The 19,643-nt window shown below is 46.8% G+C and overlaps 2 long non-coding RNA genes across 2 annotated transcripts; one reads left to right on the forward strand and one right to left on the reverse strand.

Moving 5' to 3' along the window:
- Positions 1-1,223: 1,223 nt before the first annotated feature.
- Positions 1,224-16,973, reverse strand: LOC150062205 (uncharacterized). Its single transcript, XR_016535866.1, has 3 exons — positions 16,911-16,973; positions 2,636-2,994; positions 1,224-1,991 (listed from the first exon to the last, which is right to left on the reverse strand). It is a non-coding gene; the product is annotated as an uncharacterized LOC150062205 (long non-coding RNA).
- A 1,720-nt stretch (positions 16,974-18,693) lies between these two features.
- Positions 18,694-19,386, forward strand: LOC150062206 (uncharacterized). The gene is made up of 2 exons (XR_016535867.1): positions 18,694-19,062; positions 19,151-19,386. It is a non-coding gene; the product is annotated as an uncharacterized LOC150062206 (long non-coding RNA).
- The last annotated feature ends 257 nt before the right edge of the window (positions 19,387-19,643 follow it).

The raw sequence follows: 19,643 nt of genomic DNA on the forward strand, positions 1-19,643 counted from the left end.
ATATTTTGAAATTAGATAGTTGTATACTTCCAGCTTCATTCTTTATGGAGAAGACTTAAACGGACATTCTCAAAAGAAGACCTACACATGGGCAACAGAAATATGAAAAAGGGCTCAGGTGCTTACAGGTGCCAGGCCCAGAGTTCATAATGGAGACTCCCCCCATGGAGCTGGACCGGACAGATGGGTCCTGCCAGACAGACCTCCTGCCCTGTCCAGTGTGGCTGCTGCCCTGTACACTGTGGCTTCTGCCCTATCCTTACACGGGAACTTCCGCTTTCTGCTCTGGCTGTGGGCACTGCTCACAGCCAGGCAGCATTGTCCCTGCCACACGCTGGTATTAGGATTTTTTTTTCCCCTGATCTTTTTAATTTCCTCAGAGCCCATAAAAAGGAGGAGGAACAAGTCCTGCCCCCCATCTCCTACCCCCAGACAAATGGAGGCCAAACCACAGGGCCAAGTAGGCGACTTCTTATTCCTTCCCATAAGAAATAACCAGGTTAACGGAAATTAATTCAAGGCCAGCCATAACTGCAGAATAAAAAGGAGCCAGTTAGCTTCATTCTCTCAGTCTAGGATTAATCTATTCATCAGCACAGCTCGCGGGGAGCCAACATGCTTCTTCAGGAGTTTTCTAACAGAAAATAAACGCCTCATTACGTTAAACATATTAACCTGCGAGCCGTCTTGATGCAGGCCGACTAATGAAATATCATTACAGGGAGGGCACAGTGGTTCTCAGAGGGACCCTTCCAGCCACCGGGAGCTCTCTACAATTGCACTCAGCCATTGTATTATCTGAGAGAAAGGGAGGGAAAGACTAGGGAGGGATGGGGCGGGGGGGGGGGGGTAGGGTGGAGAAGGATGTGACTGTCCCCAGAGCCACAGCCATCTCTCAGAATGTTTCCTGATTAAGTCCAGCATCTTTGGCTGCCTGAATTGAGGGAGAATACTCAGGTGATATTACTAGAAAAGCCAGGGCGGAAGTTTGGGTCCCAGGGGCAGCCACCTCTCTGTGACAGGATTTGGGTCAATGGGTCTGAAGGTCAGAAGGTTCTTGGTCTTGTCAGCTAAAAATATTCAAGGAGGGACACAGAGGAGATTTAAGCAGGGGCAGATTTATTAATGGGAAACAAAGCAAAAGCCAAAGTTGATGCTCTAGGCAGGCAGTTGGGCAAGCTCAAGAGGGGGTCACGGAGGGTCCTGATAAAACACTTCACGCTTTTATTGGGGGTCTGTGGGCAAGGATGGTCAGTGCTGGAAAACTGATGTAGAAACTGCTCATTCCTGAAGACTGGGTCATGTGGTATCTACTCGGGGAGTTCTTGGCCCTGGTCAGTCAGCCTGAGGCCGACGTTGTTGTTGGATTTGCCAGGGGTGGGCTCCCTGACCTGTGTCCAGTGCACTGAGCTGGTGACTTAATTCAGGTGGGGATATTTGTGCCCAATCTGAGCAAAGGACTGACTATGGCTGGCAAAACCGTGTCTGCCATTATTTTCCTAATGCAGCATGTGTTCAGTGAAAAGATGAGCAGCTATGCAACTGTTTGTTAGATAACAGGACAGAGGGATGTGGAGGGGGATGGAGCTCCTAGCGTCTGAGGGTCGTCTTCCGATCTAGTAGATAGTGTGGCTAAGGAGACTGTGGAAGAACCAGTGTACTGGATGCAGTCCTCCTTGGGCCTCTGGAGTTGGTTTTAATTCTGAATCCCCAGTAAACATGGCCCAGCCTTCCTTGAGGAATGATTGGCTGGAGTTGGTCCAGGGTTTCCTTTCGTGACCCTGAGCCTGTACATGGATGACGTGGGATGTTGGAAACCGGGGTTGTGGGAACCAGAGACTGGTCCCACCACACTCAGGAGGTTTGGGGAGCAGTGATTTCTTGATGGTGGAGGGACTATGGAAAGGATGTCTCCGTCTCCTGCTTGGTGCTGTTCTGTTGTCTGGCAAGACTCATCCACCATCCTCCTTGGGCCCAGAAGTGAAGATTAACTTCAGTTGGAAGAAAAATAATTAAGAATTGTAAACCCTTGTTGTAAATGTCTCAAGGCTCCCTGCAGGGAGGCAAGGCAGAGTTTTATCATTTCTGAGTCTTAGGCAAAAGGCCCCCTTGGTGAGTGATGGGCCACTTAACACTTGTTAATGGATCTAAGTTCCATAGACCTTAAATGATTCCTTGGAATCGATCTTTCCATGAAAAGTATGCTTTGGAGACGTGAAATAACCATGAGAGAGCCTTAAACGACTTACGCTTTATCAAGCAGAGAGAAAAACAGTGAGCCCAGCATCTGCACTGGGAGGGGAATAAAGGCCTGTAGTGCTTCCTCATGAGAGAGAGGTGCAAGGGGAGAATAGCCGGTGGGACGCAGCCCCTTCTGCAGCCCTGCATCCCACTGGCAGGTGCTGTAATCTGGACTGCCATCTCAGCTGAGCAGTACCACATCTCCCGTTCTTGTCCTCATCTTAGTTCAGCCCCCCTCCCAGGGAGAAGGGTCTGTCTGAGTCACTCCCAGACCTCCTCTGCTGGGGAACTGAACCCCAGGGGTGATGGGGAGATATTTCACCAGCGACAGAACCAACACAAGGCCCCTATCCTTCCCCTCAGGGCCCCGAGGTGCTGGGGTCATCCAGCTTACCAGTGTTCACCAGCGCCACGTTATGTCTCTGTGCTTGGAGGTTTAGGAAGGATAAGCCTTGGTTCTCACCCTCATGTGACCCAGGGTGAGGCCCTTGTTGGCCTGAGACCTCTGGGAATTCATGGTGCCCAGAGCTCTCCTTCGAATGGCTCTGGTTCTTGCTGTAGCCCCAGTAGTGCCTGTGTGTCCTGTTGGTGAACACAGAGCTTTTCCTCCCTTGTTCTGGTGATGATCTGGAGTCTGGGTCAGTTCCTGGTGGGCAGTGGCACTCTGTTGTGGAAATACAGGCCGCAGGAGAGGACCAGTTGTGAGGAACAGAAGGCAGGGAGGCTGGTGTTCTCAGGGAGCTCCTTCCTGGGCTGTGAGGGCCAGGGGGACACAGTGGGGCTCCCTGGCATGGGCAAAAATCACAGCACACACAGTAGTTCATCTGGGTCTCAGAGCTAGCAAACCCCATTCTCTGTGGTGGCGAGGACCTGGGATCTCACCCAACCCATGCCAGGGAGAGGATGGGCTGAGTAACCAGCGGAGAAGGAAGGGTGTCCTCAGTGGGAGTGAGTGGCCTGTGATCCATCCTCTGCTCTGAAGTCTGTGGCTTTAGCCCCCTTGGTAGGATTGGGCCTTTTCTGTCTGTGGGGAAGCTTCCACCACTGGCCTTCATTTCCCTCCCCATATAGATTCCAAGTGCACTGTTTTTCTCTCTGCTTGATAAAGCGTAAGTCGTTTAAGGCTTTCTCATGGTTATTTCACGTCTCCGAAGCATACTTTTCATGGAAAGATCAATTCCAAGGAAACATTTAATGTCTGTGGAACTTAGATCCATTAACAAGTGCTAAGTGGCCCATCACTCACCAAGGGGGCCTTTTGCCTAAGACCCAGAAATGATAAAACTCTGCTTTTGTCTGAGACCTGGCAGTGTGTGCCAAGGGCTGGCTGGGCATCCCTGTGGGAGAGCTTTGATGCACTATGAGCTTTGAAGCTCAGTGCAGACAAGACCAGTCATCTTCACAGGGGACTCCTGCAGGAATCTGGGGGACAGAATGTCCTGAGCCCATAACCAGAGGCCAGTCATAGTCTTGGCTTCATCACGAACAAAGGAGTTGGATTTGTACAGATGCTAAGACCTTAGGGCAGAGATGGAGGTCAATAGCACAGAGAGAGAATGCAGGGAGTCATCCCATGTATAGAGTCAATATGGGTTAGGAAGAAGACTGAGCCCCACAAGAGGAGGTAAGGATGGTAGAAGACTCCTCCTCCAAGATAGTGGGTCCTAATCAACATCCAGGTTCAGTGGTCTAGGCATGTTCTCTTGAGCCACAGGCTGGGGTTCAGCTCTGCCACTCCTAGGCCTCAGTTGCTTCATCTGTAGATTAGGAATCATCAACCTTTGCAAATGAGGCAGCAGGAAAGAGCAAGCGTCACAGAGTCAAGATGCTTGAGTTACAGTCCTAGCTGTGTGGCCTTCAGCTATCTCTGCAACTTCTTGGAGAATCGCACCTGTACTATGTATAAAACTACAATGCACTTTGAGGGGCTGCCATGAGGCTTAAGTGAACATATAATAATACCTTGTCCCCAGGTAGCACATGGAGCCATTTTCTTTTCTTTGTGTGTGTGTGTGTGTGTGTGTGTGTGTGTGTGTGTGTGTGTGTGCGTGTGTCATGGGGCTTGAACTAGGCTCTTCAGCTCAAGGCTACTGCCCTACCCCTAGAGCCACAGCCCCACTTCCCATTGTCTAGTGATTAATTGGAGATAAGAGTCTCAAGGTCTTTTTTCCTCGGGCTGGCTTTGAACCTTGATCCTTAGATCTCAGCCTCCTAAGTAGCTAGGATTACAGGCGTGAGCCACTGTGCTCGGCCATGGAGCCATTTTCTATCACTATTATTATAATTTCTATTTATAATTATTCATGTCCATCTTCAGCTCAGAGTCCTCCTTGGCTACAGGGCCTCCTTCCAAGGCTCCTCTGCTTTAGCCTGCTCTAGCCACCATAACAAAATACTTGTCTATAAACTGCTTGCAATTCTGGGCCAGGAGCCCTGAGATCTCATGTGGCCATGGAGGTCACATATATAGGGTGAGAGGCTTTTCCTGGACAGTCTTTGGGTCCCTCTCAGCTCACGTCTTAGCTCTGCAGGCTCCTCATGACAGATATTCTGCTGCCCTCCCCCGCACAAGTAACTGGCTGTTTCCTTACATACATCAGCCTTCTGAGGGAGGAAGGACTTGATCCTGTGTTGGGGGATCCCCTCACAGAGCTGACAAACTCCATGCCTCTATGCCCAAGTCCTCTCAGGCACCAGCTTGCATGCTCCCCAGGGCTCAAAGACAAGGTCCCAGCGCCTTCCTTTCTGAGTGCCATTGCATGTCTTTTCTGGCCATCTCACCAATAACAGAGAAGCCCAATCTCACGACAACTTCATCTTGTTGCAGTTCTACCTCCTGAAAAGCCGCTCCTACCTGCTCACCCCAGCTCCTCCTTTCCTGATATTCTGGCCTCCCCAAGATGTACCAAAGCTGTTAGAGGCGGGGCCTTGATTCCAGAGCCTTTTAGGGGGGTTAGAGAGGGAGTAGGGTTCTACTACCTCTGGGGAGGGGGTGTGCCACTGTCTACTAGATGACCAAGTACTAGGTGTCAATAAGGGTCCTGGCAGACAGAGAGAGAGAGAGACAGAGAGAGACAGAGACACAGAGAGTAGGGTTCTACTACCTCTGGGGAGGGGGGGTGCCATTGTCTACTAGATGACCAAGTACTAGGTGTCAATAAGGGTCCTGGCAGACAGAGAGAGAGAGAGACAGAGAGAGACAGAGAGAGACAGAGACATAGAGACAGAGACACAGAGAGACATAGAGAGGGAGACAGAGAGAGAGAGAGGGAGAGGGAGAGAGAGAGAATTCAGCTGTCTATAAGAATATGAGTTTATTTTTTTTTAAACCATGTTTGAGAACCGCCACGGATCACATATTAAATTCGTAGTGTCTTTATTAAGGATAGAAAAGGAAATGTATCACGCTGCCCAGATATGAATGTTGATTCCATTTCTTTTTCTTTTTAAAGGGACAATATTTATTCCTTTTTCAAATTTTACAGCAAAACCAAGTGAAAGAGAATGTTTTTAGCAATTAGAAAAAAAAAAGTACAAAACTGGGATTTGGCCATTAAAAGTTATTTACAACAATGGGAGAAAAAAAAAAGACAACAAGAAGTTGTTTCACATTACAGACCTCCCTCCCGCCCCAAAAGCCTAGTACTTGCCAGGTCAAGAAAGAGACACAGTTGATTCACAAGCTGGAGGTTTGAACTTGAGTAAGACATCTGTAAAAACCTAGACGGGGCAGTGTCCTCCCCAGCCCAGGTGCCACGAGGCACAGCACAGAGACTAAAAAACTCAACAGGGGAAGGCTGGACACAAGGGTTCGGGAGTATAAGCACCCCACTTCTGGCTCAGGGATTTGAGGAGTAGGATAAACAAAACCTACTTGGAAAAGAACTGGGGGAGAAAACCAGCAACTGCCCTTCTGCAGGGGGAGGAGGGGGAGGAGGAAGAGGGTAGGGCCAGGAACAGGAGCGTTTCACATCACTAACCTAACTTGGGAAACTGTGAGGGACCATCTCAACTGGCCATGAGAGAAAGCCCAGATGGGTGACGGGAGAATCCACAAGAGGGAGAGGAGAGGGAACGTGGCTAGGAGGGGCAGTAAGCCCCGTCCTTTCTGGGCACAGGAAGGCAGCCAGGGCACCCGATCCAGGCAGTGACCTCTTAAGGGCAGCACAGTTTTTGCAGCTTAGAGATCACCCACCTGCCCCCACCCAGCTACTCATTCTGCTCAGCGCTGGCCAAGGCAGGGCCACTCTCGGGCCCCGAGGGAGTAGACGGCTCTGCAGCCTGGGGCCCTGCCTCTTCCCCCTCCAGTGCCCACCGGCCCAACCCCACCAAACCAGAGAAGAGGGTTGCGGGGGGAGAGACCGTGCTGCACCCCAGCACCAAGGCCGACTCTCTAGAATGCCCTGCTGATCCTATTTCTCTCCCAGTCCTAAGCCCCCTCTGTGGACGGAGGCTCAGTTAAAGATTACTTCCCACATAGCAACATGTCCTCTTCTCCAACTGAGCTACCCTGGACTTCCAGCCAACCAGAAAATAAAAGTCTGTTCTCCATCTGGGGTGGGACAGCAAGAGGACAGCTGAAAATCTGGTGCACTGCATTCCCTAGGAAAGAGAGACAGAAGAATTCTTTGAGCCCGAGGCTGTGTCTTCGTTTCCTGATTTTCCTTACTTGTGATAAGTTTAACAAATTTGACTATAGGTCCTAAGAAGTCATTTCTGTTCTGAGTAGTATACAATTCAGCTCCCAACTGTAATACCTGGAGTTGGTGTTCTGGGGGTGAGGAGTGAGCTTGCTGGAGACATGACCAAACAATGACTTCATATGTCACTATAAAGTAATTAATGAAGTAAAAAAAGTCAATGCATGCTGTGAAAGATCTCAAAAAATGGGATAGAAATCCTGAAAAACAAGCTGAAAGCAAAGAAAAGTGAATTTTTTTCTAGTATAGTAGCTGTGATGGAAGACAGGACTTGAGGGTAGAATAAATATAGTAGGACTATCAGGAGAAAACATAGGAAAAAGATTGAAGATATGTAAGAAGGAATTTTTCAAGAACTTTGAGACTCAACCGAAATGCAAAGTGACAAATAAAAATGCTCTGCACTCATAAACTGACAATGCTGAATTGAAAACTCTTAGGGAAATCTTCAAACAGCTAAAAATAAAGTTAAAAAATAGTTAATCAGTTTAAAAATAAGAGACTGAAGTCATGTCTTATTGGCATTGATGAAGGAGAAGAGAGAATAGCTAACACTGGAAATATATTCAACAGCATATGATCAAAAAACTCCACAGATATGGAACATGAGAAATCCATCTAGGTACAAGAGGCTTTTAGAACACCTGACAGACCAGACCAAAAAGGAAGTCTATATGAAATATTATAGTTAAAGCAACAAGCACAGAGAACAAGGAAAGAATACTAAAAGCTGTAAGGGGGGGAAGTCACTTACAAGGGCAAACCCATCAGAATAACAGCAGGTTTCTCAACAAAAACCTTTAAAGGAGGGAGGACTTGATGTGTTTCAAACCCTGAAAGGTAACAGCTGTCAACACAGAATGCTCTACCAAGTATAACCATCATTCACAATAGAAAGCCAAACAAAAACATTCCATTATAAAAATGAAAAACAATTTATCAACACACAACCAGCATTACAGAAAATACTTGAACACACAGATCATCATAAATATGAAAAATGTGGAAAAACATATCCTGCCAGATGAGTAGATTAATATAAGAACAATAAGAAAGAATATAAAGTTAATATTTTGGGGGGAAATGCACAAACTACTACATAGCTTTGGATTTTTGACACTCAATGTCAATGGACTTAATTCTTCAATCAAAACACCTAAAGTAAAGTAATGGATATAAAAAGACCCAGCCATCTGTTGCCTGCAAATAAATATATCCATTTGACAAAAACCTCTCTAGGGTGAAGGATTGCAAAAAAAGTCTTCCGAGCTAATGGACCTTGAAAGCAGGCAGAAATAGGTATACTCATATCTGACCATAAAGTCTGAAATAAAAACTAGTCAGAAGAGACAAAGTCAATGCATATTAATTAAGGTAACTCCTAATAAAAAAATAAAAATTCTTAACATCTATATGCCAAATGTCAGTAGACAACTTTTTAAAATGAACACTACTGGAGTATATACTCATTATGGTATATACTCATTCCCCAAACTAGACAGGGAAGAAACATCAGCCACCACAAAAGAGAACTATAGATGAATATCTTTGATGAATATAGACATAAAACCCTCAATAAAATATTTGCTAACTATATTCCACAACTAATAAAAAAGATCATATACTACAAGAAGATTGGTTTTATTCCTTGATATGCAAGATTTTCTCAATACACATAAACCATAAAATTGTAGTTTTGTGATTTTTTTTTTCTTTTTGGTGCCGATCCTAAGGCTTGAACTCAGGTTCTGGGTGCTGTCCCTGAGCTTCTTTTGCTCAAGTCTAGTGCTCTGCCATTTGAATCACAGCTCTGCTTTTGGCTTTTTTATTTTTTGGTATTTTTAGTGGAGAGAAGTCTCACAGACTTTCCTGCCCAGGCTGGCTTTGAAGCATAATCCTCAGATCTCAGCTGTCTGAGTAGCTAGTAGTATAGGTGTGAACAACCAATGCCCAGGCCCCTTTGTAGTTTTTTTTTTTTTTTTTTTTTTTTTTTTTTTTTTTTTTGCTAGTCCTGGGCTTGAGCTCAGGGACTGAGCACTGTCCTTGGAATTTCTCAAGGCTAGAGCTCTACCACTTGAGCCTCAGCACCACTTCCAGCATTTTTCTATGTATGTGGTACCAAGGAATCAAACCCAGGTCTTCGTGCATGCTAGGCAAGCACTTTAACCACTAGGCTCAACTCCTGCCCCCAGCTCCCTTTGTAATTTTTGAGTGCTGTAGTTAATGTGTTCCTTAAAAATTGTCTGTGAGGTCAGGTATTTGGACTTAAATGATCTCATTTTACAAATGTGAATCAAGGATAAGGAACATATGAGCCTCTTAATTGATGCAGAAAGGCCTTCTCAACATCTTTTTATGACAAAAAAAGTCTCTGGAGAAGCTAGGAATAGATAGATTGCACCTTAACATAATAAAGGCAATGTATAACAAATCCACAGCTAACATCATACATAATGATGAAAAATGGAAACAAAACCCTCAAGGAATCAATAACCCACTGGGGAAAGAAGCTAAACACTTTTCAGAACAAGTACAAATGGCCAATAAATACATGAAAAAATGCCCAACTTCCTGGCCATAGAAGAAATACAAATGGGAACAATAGTGCAACTCCATCTCACTTCAGTCAGAATAATACCACCAATCATTTGAATAAAAATGATGGTCAAGATAGGGGTGGGGAAAGGAGCCCTAGCACATGGTTGCTGGATGTTACAACCACTCTGGAAAGCAGCAAGGAAATTCCTCAGAAATCGAAATATAGAATGACTACTCGATGATCCAGGGAAGGTGCGGGCATTTATCTGAAAAAGTGCAAGTCAGACATAATAAAAGGCACTGGCACAGCCATATTTATTTCAGTGCCATTCATAAGAGTCAAGATATGGAAATTTCCCAGATGCCCTACAGTGGATCAATGGATCAAGACAATATAGTTTGTATAATGAAATTTTATTTCTCCACCAGGAAGAATAAAATTAGGTCATTTTGCAGGTAAAATGGATGGATCTGAAAAAAGCCCCATATTTAATGCCCCATATTTAATGAAGTAATCCAGGCTAGAGAGATAAAGGGTGCTGATTTCTTTCATATACAGTTATTAAATGTAAGATAAACACATACATGTAAACACACAGAGGTCATATACATGTATGTACATGATAAAACGGATTAAAATATGTAGAAGTGAGGTTCTCGAACCATTAACAGTTCAACAAAGCAGTATTAGGAAAGCAAAACATGTCTTGATTGGGGTCGAGGATGGAAGAAAAATAAGGTGGGCAAACCAATGAGAAGAGGAGTGTTGGTTAAATATAGTCCTAATACTCAATGTACATATGTGAAAATGGAACTAGGAAATTTAATGGGGGTGAGAAGAGACATATAGGAAACAATAGAAGGGGTGACTTATAAATGAACATGCTAAATTTAAGTTGTCTTATACAATGATTTGATTATCAAATAAAACAAAATCAACCAAGTAAGCAAAGACAAACAAACAAAAACAATCCAGGTACTAGTGGCTCATATTTATAATCCTAACTATTCAGGGGCATGAGATCTGAGAGTTGAAATGCAAAGCCAGCCTGAGCAGAAAATTCCAGGAGACTTCGCTCTCCAGTTAACCACCAAGTGCTAGAGTAGGAGTGTGGCTGAAGTTGTATAGCACCAACATGGTGTGAAAAAGCTGAGCAAGAGCATAAGATCCCGAGTTCAAGCCCATTACTGCCACATCTTCCTCCTACCTCCATCTCCACACACGCAAAAGAAAAAAAAATTCCCATCTGACCAATCCTAAAGACAACTGAGTATCAGACCACCTGAGTCATCTACAAATACCTCCTCCCACAATTCTCCCTGTTTAACCTAAATGTCTATATCCAAGAAGATGGGTGAATATAAACCAAGGTGCCATCTTCTCATGGCATGCCTATGCCATGTAATCGCTATGTTGTACTTCTTTCCTAATAAACTTCCCTGTTATTAACAAAAAGATGAGAGAGAGAGAGAGAGAGAGAGAGAGAGAGAGAGAGAGAGAGAGAGAGAGAGAGAGAGAGAGGTAGTAGAAGAGAGGGAAAAGAGAAAGTTCATAGAAACAGAATTTTTTTGAAGATGGTAATAAGAATGATAGAATGATGAGCAAACCTGCCACAAAAATCAAAGCTGCCTTCCTTGCAACTGAGTCTTGTTCCCTGGCCAGCCCTGCTCCCTGTTAGGAGACACATCTGGTCTCCTTCAGCCAGAAGACAGGAGCATGGCTGGAAATTATGCAGTCACAGAGATACCGGCAGAGCCAGTGGTCAGACACTTCCATGAGGTCAGCCAAGTGGCTGAGAGGATTTGGGTAAGCGTCTTATGAAAGTCTCTCTTTCCCTTGTTTCCTCACTTGCTGTTGTGGATTTTTGGAGCCACTGGTTGGTAAAAGAATTCACTCAAACAGGAGAATAATAGAAATCAAAGATCTATTAGAACATTGGTATAAGAGAGACACAGTGGACATCCAGACAAAAGAACATAGCACTTTTGGAGTGGGGTTTGTGCCTTCAGTTAGGCTGCTTTTGATTGTCTCCCTTCTTAGGGACTCATGATTGGCTCTCTTTCTTGGACTATGGCAGAATTTCACACACATGGGAACACCTTGAGAGCCCAGTTTTTCTGCCTGGCCTATTACATAGGCTAGACATCTTTCTGCATTCTCTGTGGCCAGTTTCCTGGGCCAGGCTCATTTCTGTATTCCATTCAGCCCTTAGCATTTCTCTGTCTGTCTTGTCTGATGAAATCAGGCTCCTCCCACTTTGCCATGGTGTTATAGGCTCAGTTGACACTGTTCTGAGCGTCTGTTGATTCACCCAGCTGTCAGTGTGGATGGTGACACCATCTCACAGTTGCCAAGGACCTGGGACACGGGAAGGTCCTCTGCAAGCACACATTGTCATGGTTTGTGTCCCTGCTCCAGCACATGGGCACAAACTGAGGAAATATCACCTGAGATTCCAAAAACAAATGGCAGAGTTTGGGGCAGGGTGAGGGGGGCAGGGGAGATTTCTGCAGATAACTTTCTGCATTTGGAAGGGGGAGAAAGAAAGCAGAAGAAAAAGCAGGGGCAGAGACAATGCTAACAAGTGGGAAATCTATACAAACAAGTGTAACTTCTTTTCCTTCAGCTAGCTCTGGCAGGGTCTCAGGGTTATCTCTGATGTCAGCAGCTTTTTGACCCTGTAGGGGTTTGCTGCTGAAACGGGAGAAATAGGACTCTGCAGGCAACTGTAGAAGGAAAACGTTCTAAATTTAACTGAGTTTAATTGAGGAATAGTTTGTGAATCTGGCAACCTCAGGACCAGGACAGATTCCAGAAAGCCCTATGGCTACCATGTGGCTGGATAATATCTATAGAAAAAAAGGCGGGAAGCAACTTACAAAAACCATGCAGGGCTCATGACCACAGAACACCTGTGACTGACTTGGCCGAGACTCAGCTATTTGTCAGCAAAGGTGATTTCCTCCGTGGGTTTTCTGTTCATTTGCACTTGCAGTGAGGTTGCTGCTCCCTCTACCAGGGCTTGGGCGTGAGAGTACCAAAGCTCCCTTCGGCCAATTTGGTTTAACTGGGCAGGTCAAGTCCGAGCTCTGTTGTGATGCTTGTAGGATGGATCAGATCCACTTGTTGCAGCAGGAGGAAGCCTCCTTCCTACCCCCAGAAAACTGCAAATACCTTTACTGGCTCACTCAGGTAGAGGGCTGGGCCTTCAACTCCAGCACCACAGAATCAGCAGCAGCAGAGAGAAGGTTCCTCCAAAGCCCTTCCTCAATACCTGTGAGATGTTCCTGAGAATTTTGGGATGGCATGGCGTGATGACTCCAATGCCTCCATCTTTTCAGAATTCGCATAGGAATGTGTGCACATCTGATGCAATGGCATCTTACTCCTTATTAATGGAGTAAATACTTACGTAAAGAATCAGGTGCAGTGGCTCATGCCTGTAATCCTAGCTACTCAGGAAGCTGAGATCTGAGGATATGCGGTTCAAAAGCCAGCCCTGGCACTAAAGACCATGAGACTCTTATCTCCAATTAACCACTAGAGAACAGGAAGTGGTGTTGTAGCTCAAGGGGTAGGGTAGTCGCCTTGAGCTGAAGAGCTCAGGGACAATGCCCAGGCCCAGGGGTAGGGTGGTAGCCTTGAGCTGAAGAGCTCAGGGACAGCCCTCAGACCCAGAGTTCAAGCCCCACGACTGGCAAGGAAAGAAAGAAAGAAAGAAAGAAAGAAAGAAAGAAAGAAAGAAAGAAAGAAAGAAAAGTTTACCTTCTTTGCCCTTGTGCCTCTACCAAGAAAGGACATAGCCATAAGTCATCATCTACGAAGCAAGAACATCACCCTCTCCTGCCTCAGAATCTTCCAGTCCTTGTTTTGGACTTTCCAGCCCAGGATGGTGAGAAGTCCATCAGCATTGGATATAAATTATCCAGGCTCTGGCATTTCATTATAGCAGTACAGACTGAAACAGGAAGGAACTAATCTTTGAGTCTACTATACAGCATATGGGCAGGGAAGACATTGTGTCTAAGGGAACTTGGTGCTGTGGACCAGGCTGAGTCTGTGCTGCAGTCCTGGTTGGATCTTGGGCCAGCCCCCTTCAAGTCCTTCCTCAACACCATTCCTCTGGTCATCCCTCCCACCTGGCCCTACATGACTTGGCCCTACGTCCTCAGGAGACATGGGATGGGTCAGGCCCCCGGAAGCCGTGGAGGGACAGTGTGCTTGTCAGTTAGCAGAAGCCTCCACTCACCCTCTGGGCAGACAGTAGTCCCAGCAGGTTGGGGTGGGGGCGGCAGAATGTAGCACAGACCCAGGGAGAGCTGATCACCCCTAGTCCTCTGCTCCACATTTCAGTGGTGTCCTGGTGGTGTCTGGACGAGGCTCCCCTCTGAGGCTCCATCATGGAGGCCTTAGGGCAGTCAGGAAAGGGGGGATTTATTGACATTTGGCTACATTCTAGGCATTATGTATAAGGCTTCCCCCCACATGATTCCATTATACTATGAATTGTCTAGTGGTTCTTTCCTGACAAGCCACTGCCCTTCTCTGGACCTCAGTCCCCTTCTTTTTGAAACAGGAGTGGAATGTGCAGGTGTGTCAAAGATCCCTCTCTCCCAGCAGTGATTCTAGGGGTTAGTGGCCGAACTGTAGTCATCCTGCAGGAGAATCTCCTGCAGAACAGGATGGTAATAGCACCTATCTCACTAGGTGCTGAGTGGACAGTGAGGGTGTCCTGCTCTGCTTGGGAGGGGGCAAGTCAGAGGACTGTTACTGTGATGGGCGGGGTTACTACTGTGATGGGCGGATCTACTGTGTGAGGGGTGGGGTCACCACCATTGTGGGTGTGGCTGTGGATACAGTGGTCCAGCCAAGATGTAAGGGCTGGCAGAGAATATGTCCTCCTCCAACCTATGGCATTTTTGCGGAAGCTTCTTGGAGCCATCACGGGTCTAATAAGCTTTGCATTGTAATTTTCTTTCTGTTCTCATGATCCACTGTGGGATAGAGGCAAAGATCCTGAGTAAACTGTGTAGGTAAAATACAGATCCCTCCTGACCCTGGTCTCTTGAAGCTCAGGGACTCCCATGGTAGAGATGACACTCGAATGGCTTTTAGAGTCTGAGAGGCCTAGCTTCTTCTACCTGTCCCCTCCATCATCACCAGAGAGGTGATGAGACAAACACAACGTCCTTTCGTCTGGAGATAATGTCAGCCATCAGTCCAGAGCTCACTCAACGTACCCACAGGTCCTCAGTGGTCAGGTGCCCAGCCAGAGGCTCTTCACCAATTGAGCAGCACTCTTTCTCTCCCACACCTGTGTTGGATGGACACATGCGTCCCACTGCAGGCCAAATCCTGTCCAGCCCAGGCGCTGGGCGACCTCATTTAGAACTCGGTTTGCGCTGCATGGGACCTGACGCTCTGGTTCTCCCTGGTTTACTCTCTCCCCCAGTTCTACACACAGAGTGAGGAGTGGGTTGTGGGAGCCCCAGGAGGGTCCGTACACACCTCCATGTGCTGTGTTTGCCTTTGTAGGGAACAGCAGCTCATCACCATGCTGGGCTCATCCCCATCCTGCGGTCAGTCCCCAGCTCTTTAATAGCTAACAGTGCCAGCTCTGGAGGGGCAGAGAGAAGGCAGCTGGAGACCCCCTTTTGTCCTTCACTGAGTCTTTGGAAGCATCTAGATCGAGGCACATGAGCATCAGTGTCAGAGAATAAGACTGGGCTACATTTCTGTCCAGTTCATCAGTTGATGAACGTGGCCTATGCACGAGCTGAGGGCACCTGGAGTGCCTCTCCTCCCCAGTGTTTCCTACAGTCCATCTTGCTGCAGGCCTTGCTGGGACTCAGGCATAGCAAGTGTAGGCCCATCCCTCTCCTCTTTCATCCCTCCTTCATGGGACAAGTGGGAAGCCCTTAGGCCCTGAGCTGTGGGGGGAGCAGGATACAAATGATTTCCAAGGGGCTCTCAGTCCAATGGCCGAGGCAAGAGCCCAAGGGGACAATTATGTGGCCGGATCAGGAAGCCTTGTGGTTAGGGGAGTTACATGGTCTGTAGCAGTATGCTCTGAGGTGGTGGAGGGTTAAAGGCTCCATGGCCTTGAGACCTGGCTGAGTCTGTCCTATCGTCTTCACAATGGGTCTCAAGGTTAGCACGTGTAGCATTGGGATATTGGAGGAACAGATGAAGCTTATTAGGGAGTACCTGGTATTACTATACCTTACTCAGAGATATTGTGGGGGTGGGAGGGGCACCTACTTTCTGCTGGATTGGAAAAACAGTTGACTGATGAATAAATGATACAGTAGATTTTTGTTGTGCCAGTCCTGGAGCTTGAACCTGGGGCCTGAGCATTATCTCCTGAGCTTTTGTGCTCAAGACTAGTGTTCTACCACCTTGAGCTACAGCTTCATTTCCCGCTGTTTGGTTGCTAAGTGGAGATGAGTCACACAGATGTTCCTGCCCTGAGATGGCTTTGAACTGCAATCCTTAGATCTTCACTTCCTGAGTAGCTAGGATCACAGACATAGTCACTAGTACCAGGCAAAAGACATAGTTTTTGAGCTTAGAAATCTCAGACTATTGGAAGAGAAAGAAAATTATGTGCTTACAGGGGTCAAACATGAACCATCCCCTGAGCTTGACTGTGAGAGGAAAGAAAGCCTGCAGGGAAGGGTCCTAACTTGCTTGTGTGCATGGGCTGGATGGGTGGGGGCCCAGTCATGGAGGAGATGGTAAGTCAGCGGAGATCTGAAGGAGGAATAAAATTTAAGTGGGTGTTAGAAACAAAGACTTGTGGTAGTGAAAGACAAAAAGGGTCTCACTGGGGACCAGGGACCAGGGTGATCCTGAGGGAGGACTGAGGGCAGTAGGAGCACATAGAAGTCTGGCTATCCTGAGGGTGTGTGTGTGTGTGTGTGTGTGTGTGTGTGTGTGTGTGTGCCAAGAGCAGAGAGAAGCAAAGGCTGCATGCAGGCAGATTCCTCACAGTCTCTCAGTCTCTCAAGGGAAGGGTGGGGGGAGGGGGCGAGCAGGTCCAAGGAAGGGTTATAGCAGTGGCCACACCAGATATTAAGAAAACGTGGGGGAGAGATCAGGTTCAAAGACCTTAGGACAGGCCAGAATGTTGAAGGACGAGAGAAGAGATCAAAGGAAGTGGGATTCTCTCTCTCTCTCTCTCTCTCTCTCTCTCTCTCTCTCTCTCTCTCTCTCTCTTTCTCTCTCTCTCTCTCTCATTTTCTGGCAATACTGGGGTTTCTACTCAAGGCCTTGTACCACTTGAGTCATACTCCCAAGCCCTCTGGCTTTAGTTGTTTTTCTGATGGGATCTTATAATTTTTTCCCAGGCTGGCCTTGGGTTTGGGTTCTCCTCCCTAGGCCTCCTACATGACTGAAATTTTGGACATGCACCACCATGATGGGCTTACTGAGTTGAGGTGAAGTAGTGAAGTTCACTGTTCGCCCAAGCCAGTCTTGTTCCTTGATATTCCTATCTCTCCTCCTGAGGAGCTAGGATTACACCCTTATTGCTAGGCAACCACCAACAATGGTGATACTCTGCATTGTGAGGGAAGACCTTTGAGCAGAGAGGTCTGACATGCAAGTTTGTGGAGGGGCAACCTCTGATAGGTTGGCTCCCCAGTGTCCCCAATTTTCTGGAATAGATAAGAAATCCTGGAACATAACCTTTTGTCTTCATTCAAAATACATCCCACAGCTTCCTGTGGAGTCACTAGTAAAGTGAATGAGGGTAGCTGGATTTAATGTGTTGGTTAAAAGTCCAAAAAAAGTTGAGAGAAAAGGTAGATGGGGAAGAACTTTTGTTCATGAAAGATGTTGGCAAGGAAGTCAAGTTTATTGCTCTTACCTATTATCTGACTATGGTGTAGATTCAAAGAGATCGATACCTTTTGTAATATGGCCTGGCCCCATGAATCCATATCTTAATGCTCTTTTCTGCAAAAATATATGTAAAGAAGGGACCCCAGTTTTGGTAGGACCATTCCCCAAATGGAAAAAAAAGAATTAGCTCTCAAAGCAAGGAGTCCCACAGTCTGAGAAAAACATTTGGGAATCCACCTGGAGTAAAAAAAAGAGAAAGTAGGTTGTTATTTTCTAGAACCCAAAATATTTACATGCTGAAATGAAGTAAGATATGGGGAAAATTTTAAAGTGGATCCTCGATCCACAAAAGGATCCAAACCAAGGTCTAACTCCTCCCAGATTTCTTACTAAAGTCAAGCCCCAAAAGCAACCATCAGTGAATATATTCTTACCCTTTCCCATCCCAGTCCCATAAGGCAGACCACATCTGATAAGACCGCATATGTTTTTATTTTCAGTTAATCATCTTACTGCTCTTTAATTTGCTTCTAGTTTTTAAAAGCAGTTTTCACTTTGGTTTCGTATGGGTTGAATCCTCCCAGCCTCATTTAAAAACAACAAAAAAGAGTCCCAGTCCATTAGTTATATGTAAACTTGATCTGTCTTATTTACCTACCATCTATATCTACCATCTTGTATCTATGTACATTTTCTAACCCATGTTTTTCTGCCTGCCGATCTCTGTCTCTCTTTCATCAGTTTAGAAAAGTTGGCAAAAATCACAAATTACATCACATCGAAACAACCAAGAACAGCCCTGGGGCCTATTTTCTTTTTCCTCACCATAAATTTCTGACTCTTTACAAATACCACAAGATGTGCTTGTCACCAGGTACACACAAACAGCAACCTTTTCAAGAAATGAATTTATGTATCTGTAAAACATCAGCAACAACAGCGATTAAGCACAAAATAAATCTCTGTCGTGTCAAAGGAGGTATCTGGGTATGGCAGGAGTCCCCATCGTCTCAGCTGGGTATGTCTCTTTCTGGTATGTCTCGTTCTATTCTAAGAGCTTTCAGCAGCAAGCAAGAAGAGCCTCTGTTAGAGAAGGGAGACAAAGAAAAGCGGCTTGGAATCAAAAGGATGGGAACCCTGAGTTTCTAAGGAGTGGGCTCATGTAGGTGCTGTGAACATTCAAAGCTGTGTGGCGGGGTGGAAAGGGGCTGGGGGGGGTGGGGGAACGTGGGCCCAGCTTGACGGGGGAGGAGCCTAGATGGGCGGAGCCAGCCCGGGGCAGGGCGGGGCCAGCGCCTACTGAGGGCTCTTGTGACGTCAGCGTGACGCGCTGCCTGGTATATAAGGCCGGGCCCCCAGCTGGGCCCGCTTACTTCGCCCGCACCTGCACCCTGCCTCACCGCCGGCCTGCTGTCCGAGAGCTGGGATCGGAGCGGTGAGCCAGAGGCGGCGCCGATTCGCTGACATGGGAGGGGGCATGATGACCAGGCTGGGGCTGGGGCTGCTGCTCCTAGCGCTGCTTCTACCCTCGCAGTTGGACGCGGATGAGGCCGCGACACCCGCGCCCCAAACCGATGGCGCCCAGGGTGGCTCCAGCGCCCTGCAGTCTTCATTCAGTGTCCTCATCTTGTCGCTGTCCTTTCTCCTCCATCTCTACTGTTAAAAGACTCAGGCCGGGAAACATCTTCACTCTGCAGCTTATCTTTAGACCCTCCAGGCGAATGGTACCAGAGAGAGGTGAGGGTGCGGCGAGGAAGACGGAGATTTTTGGTGTTTTTTTTTTTGTTTTAATTCTCTTCACCCGAGTTGACCCATTTCCATCCAGCTTCCAGCTTTGAAGAACCATCTGAATTTGACGACCGACACCCAACACCCGAGAACCGCCCGAGTCAGTGAGAAGAGAGCTGTGGAGGCGCGGGCTGAAGGAATGGACTCTCTAGTCACAATCTTGGCTAGATCCCACCTCTGTGGAGGGGAAAGGATGGGATTGTAGAATGGAGATTTTTGTTTCGATTCACCAAATCTGTAAGGCCATAAAAACGAACGATTATGTACTATAAACATCTTCTGTGGTTTTTTTCCTCTATTGTAGATAGGCAGAGGCGTCCATTGGTTCCTGCGAATTCCCACTCATTGGATGTTTTAATTGTGTGGGGGGGGGGGTCGGGGAAGGGGGCAGGAATCTATTTCTTCTAGGTTTTCACGGAGTCATGGGTGAAATATGGCTCGAAGCGTAAAATCCCAGCATCCAGAGTCGTCTTTTTACCAAGGTAAAGGGCACATGACAGAGAGGAAGGGTCAAAAGGCAGAGGCACAAG

The sequence above is a fragment of the Megascapheus bottae genome, chromosome 6 (assembly GCF_031878675.1).
Source record: "Megascapheus bottae isolate mThoBot1 chromosome 6, mThoBot2.hap1, whole genome shotgun sequence".
NCBI lineage: Eukaryota > Metazoa > Chordata > Mammalia > Rodentia > Geomyidae > Megascapheus > Megascapheus bottae.